Source organism: Sarcophilus harrisii, chromosome 3, assembly GCF_902635505.1.
Source record: "Sarcophilus harrisii chromosome 3, mSarHar1.11, whole genome shotgun sequence".
Lineage (NCBI taxonomy): Eukaryota > Metazoa > Chordata > Mammalia > Dasyuromorphia > Dasyuridae > Sarcophilus > Sarcophilus harrisii.
Window position 1 is genome coordinate 476,373,267 of NC_045428.1, and position 5,626 is coordinate 476,378,892.

A 5,626-nucleotide genomic window follows, 5' to 3' on the forward strand; every position below is an offset into this window, starting at 1 on the left:
CAACATCTCTCTGCCTTATATGTTTTCTTTACCTGAAAAAGTGTTTTTTCTGAAGTACAGGCTCACCCACATCATTCAAATATAAATTCCTTTGTTTGTTATTTAAAATTCTTTCTATTTCTGCCTTCTAGTCCTTTTACACTTTACTCCCCTCCACATACCTTCTATGACCCAATTACAATGGCCTACTTGCTGTGCCTCAGATATGATATCCCATTGCCAGTCTCATTGCCTTTGTACTGGACTCCCTCCTACCTGAAATGATCTTTCTTTTTCCTTTTCCTTTCTCTTCATAGTTTTGCTTTCTTCAAATTTCAGTTCAATCCCACCTTCTGCAGGAGGTCTTTCCCTAATCTCCCCAGTTAACAGTACTGTCTCTTCTGAAATTCCTTCCATCTACTCTATGTATATATTTAGAATCAAGTGTAGTCACAGGAAGCACCTCCCATTAGGAACATGGACTCAGGAACCCAGGAACTAGCCACCAAGACTGGAAATATACATTTCCCAGGATCAATCTTCAAATAACCTGTGTTCAGGGAATCACAAACTTCCACAGGTAGTCAATGATTTGGAACCCTCAATCATACTCACCTAGGAAAGTTCACATTCTTGCTGCTATGTTTGTGTAGTTTTCACTGCTTGGGGGGAAAACCATGGGGATTCCCATCCCATCTCCCACTCCTATCCCAAGGAACACACTCAAGCATTCTGCTCAAAAGAGAAGGAAGGAAGCAGAACATTGCTGTCTCAACCTATTGAAGGTGGAAGCTCCACATATAAAGTGTTTTGCAAACTTAAAAGTGCTATATAAATCTTAGCCATTCAGACTTTATCCCCAAGCTACCCTCAATGCTAATTGTGACTATAAGGTGTAGGCTCAGATAATTCATGGAAGATTCATGATACTGAAAAAGGGAAGGAGTAGGATCATGCCTGGAATAAAGAAGGGAAGGGGGAAGAGTAAGGGACAACATGAGCAGTGGAAGGTAGGAAAGGGGAGCTTGATTTGTGGGTAGACAATAAAAAAACTGATCTTACTAGATCAGAGAGTTTGTGTTAGGAAGTAGTGAAAGATAAGCGTCCAGGTGATAGACTGCAGGGCAGCCAGGTGGCAAAGTATCTACATCTAGGGACCTAATATCAGGAAGACCAATCTTTGCAAGTTCAAATCTGGCCTCAGACTTTACTAGTTGTGTGCCTCTGGGCAAGTCAATTAATCCTATTTGCCTCCATTTCCTCATCTGTAGAAAAACTAAAGAAGGAAATGGCAAACTACTCCAGTATCTTTGCCCAGAAAAATTTTTGCCCATATGGGGTCACAAAGAGTTGCACATTACTGAATAGCTAATAGAGATCTTTAAAAGTCATGCTGGTCAATTTGTACTTGATCCATTAAAGAATAGGTTCCTAAGCAAAGAGAGGTGAATTCTTTAAGCAGAATTTTAGGAAAACAGTGATAAACAGAATGGATTGAAGCCAAAAGGCTATTATAGCAATCCAGGGGTAAGACAATGAAGGCCCAAACTAAGATAATGATAATAGCACTGAGAAAAATATTTGAAAGCCATTGTAATTAAGAAAGAATTAGCAGGATGAATACAGAGAGGATTGGTGAGACTTAAATGAACTGATGCTGAGTGAAATGAGCAAAACCAGGAGATCATTATATACCTCAACAACGATACTGTATGAGGATGTATTCTGATGGAAGTGGATTTCTTCAACAAAAGAGAAGATCTAACTTAGTTTCAATTGATCAAGGATGGACAGAAGCAGCTACACCCAAAGAAAGAACACTAGGAAATGAATGTAAACTGCTTGCATTTTTGTTCTTCTTCCCGGATTATTTATACCTTCTAAATCCAATTCTCCCTGAGCAACAAGAGAACTGTTCGGTTCTGCACACATATATTGTATCCAAGATCTACTGTAACCTATTTAACATGTATAGGACTGCTTGCATCTGGGGGAGGGGGTGGAAGGAGGGAGGGGAAAAATCAGAACAAAAGTGAGTGCAAGGGATAATGTTGTAAAAAATTACCCTGGCATGGGTTCTGTCAATAAAAAGTTATTTTAAAAAATAGAAAGAAAGAAAAGAAAAGAAAAGAAAAGAAACCTACAAAGAAGCAATAAAAGATAGTTTTGAAAACAATGTATACTATTTATCATATAGGTTTTCTTGAAACAGAAATTTATTGTTTTATCTTGAATTCTTTCTTATGTTCTGCTGTGTACAAGGCAATTTTTTTCTTTTCTTGTATTTTAGTTTAAAATAAATTTAAAAAATTTTAAAATTTAAAAAAAATTTTTAAAAAAAGAATTAAAAGGACTTAAAAAACTAGAGAGGATTTAAGAACTTAAAAACAGAAAAAGCAGGAGAAGAAAAGGGAAATGGAAAGGGAAAATGACTGCCTGGCCTGAGTACCATCAATAAAAATAAGAAGAGTCAGGATGGGGAAGACAAAGAGAGAATAAATAACTTTTAGACATGTTGAGAGTTTGAAGTGAAATATGATACTCTGGTATAGGGATTCTTAATATGAGATCCACTGACCTTCAAGAGGCATGTACATAGACTTCAAATTGTCTATAAAATTGAATAAGAAAAAGAAATATATATCTTAATTTTCCCCAACCCCCAAATGAAATTTATAATTTTCTTCAATTATTCAAAATATTATTTTCATGGATTCATGATTTAGAGATAAAAGGTGATACTATAAGCAAATTAGGTGAACAAGGAAAAGTCTATCTCTCAGATCTGTGGAGAAGGAAGGAATTTATGGCCAAAGAAGAACTAGAGAACATTGTAAAATGCAAAATAGATAATTCTGACTAATTTTGATTATATTAAATTTAAAAGTTTTTGTACAAACAAAACCAATACAGCTAAGATTATAAGGGAAGAGAAAACTGGGAGAAATTTTACATCCAAGGGTTCTGATAAAGGCCTCATTTCTAAGAGAATTGACCCAAATTTAAAAGACTATAAGCCATCCTTCAATTGATAAATGGTCAAAATATATGAACAGACAATTTTCAGACAAAGAATTACAATTTTCAGACAAATAAATTAAAGCCATTTCTAGTCATATGAAAAAATGCTCTAAATCGCTATTGATTAGGAAAATGCAAATTAAGACATAACCGAGGTACTACTTCACATCTCACAGATTGTCTAAGATGACAGGAGAAGATAATGATAAATGTTGGATGGTATGTGGGAAAACTGGAACACTAATACATTGTTGGTGGAATTGTGAACTGATCCAACCATGCTGGAGAACAATTTGGAACTACACCCAAAGAGCTAAAAACTGTGCATACCTTTTTTTGATCCAGCAGTGTCTCTATTGAGTCTGTCTCCCAAACAGATTATAAGAAAAGGAAAAGGACCCACATGTGCAAAAATTTTTATAGCAGCCTTTTTCATAGTGGCAAGTAACAGGAAACTGAGTGGATGTTCATTAGCTGAGCAATGGCTAAATAAGTTATTATGGTATAAGAAAGTAATGGAATATTATTGTTCTATAAGAAAAATCAGCAGGATGATTTCAGAAAGGTCTGAAGAGACTTACATGAACTGATGTTAGGTGAAGTGAACAGAACTAACAGAACACTGTACACAGCAACAACAAGCTTATGCGATGACCAATTCTTCCAGAAGTGGCTCTTTTCAATAGTGAGGTGATTCAGGCCATTTCCAAAGATCTTGGAAAGAGCCATCTGCACCCAGAGAGAGGTCTGTGGGAATTGAGTATAGATTACAACATAGTATTTCACTTTTTAGTTGTTGCTTGTTGCTTACATTTTATTTTCTTTCTCATTTTTTTCCTTTTTTGATCTGATTTTTCTTGTGCAGCATGATCACTGTGGAAATATATATATATATATATATGTATATATATATTATATATATATATATATCTGCACATGTTTAACATATATTGGATTACTTGCCATCTAGAAAGGGGGTGAGGAGGAAGGGAAGGAGAAAAAAATGGAACACAAGGTTTTGCAAAGCTGAATGTTGACAACTACCTATGCATATTTTGAAAATAAAAAGATCTTTTAAAAAAAATTAAGAAATTGGGGAATTAGAAAGAGTGCAAGGGAGTGTTGGAGCTAGCTCCAACCAGCTGGTAAGAACTAACTTGAATTTTCAGTGCAAGGATATCATACACTTCAGAGATCAACAAGACAAATCAGTTTGATTTATTCTTTTGTTGGTTGTCTAAATTTAAAACAGTGATGGAGAAAATGCCAATAATGCAAACTAAACTTTGTAAAAAGTGTGTTGTGCATAGTTTTGTTTTGTTTTCCAGAGAACCTGTTAAACATTTGAAGCTAGAAGGAAAACATTCTGAAGCAAACATACTGAAGGAAATGAGCCAGGGAATAGAAGACTTTTATATATTTTATACATATATACATATATGTGTATATATATATATATACATATATATGTAGTAAATAGGCTGAAATCAATTGTACTTTGATAAACATAAGCAGAAGTTCAGTAAGGAAAAAATAAAGAATTTAATTTTTTTTTCTTAGTGCTTTAAAGTTCACATTTCAAGAAGAGAGAATGAAAATAGCTCTAACCCCTCCAGAGCTCCTCCGTCAGCCAGCTTCTCTTTTTACTTTCTCTGTGGAAGTAGTCCATGGGTTCTTTAGTATTTAAACCAACTCAGTACAGCCCCCTTAAGATGAAAAATGAGGAAACTTTGAACTAAGGCAAAGTGAATTGCTTAAGGTCCTATAGTTAATGGCAAAATCAGATTCAAGTTCAGGTTTTATTTCTGTCTCAAATCTAAAGAGTGATGAATGTTTTATAAGGATTACCCCACAAAGGCTAGAGGGAGAAAAGTAAAAAAAAAAAAAAAAATGGACCAGTATGACTGAATAGGTAGAGAATGGGGGGAAGTCAGTAATAAAGGATATGAAGACTGAAAAGGTCAATTATTGGACCAATAAACAGTTAGGAAGCTTCTTAGTGCCAAGCAATCAACTCAATTCTACAAGTTCAAAAGGAGGCAAAAGACAGCCCTTGCCTTCAACGAACTCACAATCTAATGAGAGAGACAAGCAATCACATGTACTTATGAGCTATATAGAGGATAACAGGGAGTGAATGAGGGAAGGTACTAGAATTAAAAGGAATTGGGAGGGTCTAGAGGGAAGCTGACCCATCAATCAGGTATTGCAATAGACCAAGCATGAAGTGGTGGAGATCAGCACTAGGATAAGCGGAAGTGTCAGGGGAGAGAAGGGGACACATTGTTGCAAAGTGATTGCAAAAAAAAACCAAAAAAACTACAAGCCTTGACCACAGGTTGGCTGCGGGGTAAAAAGAGCCACTTTGTGAAAAGCTTTAAAACCCAAGGGGAGTTTTCTTTTGAATTTGGGCAGCCGCTGGAGCTGACTGAGCAGGGAAGGTATGTGATGTGGTCAGACATTTTGACCGAAGGATGGAGAATGAACCCGGGAGGTGAGCGGCTTGACTCCCGGAGACCAAACAAGCCGTTCTAATAGCCTGAGGACGAGATGAGGAGGACTGGTAACTGTGGGCGGAGGAAAGGCGTCAGAGTTAAGAAATGGGACAAAGGTAGAAAGGCAAGAG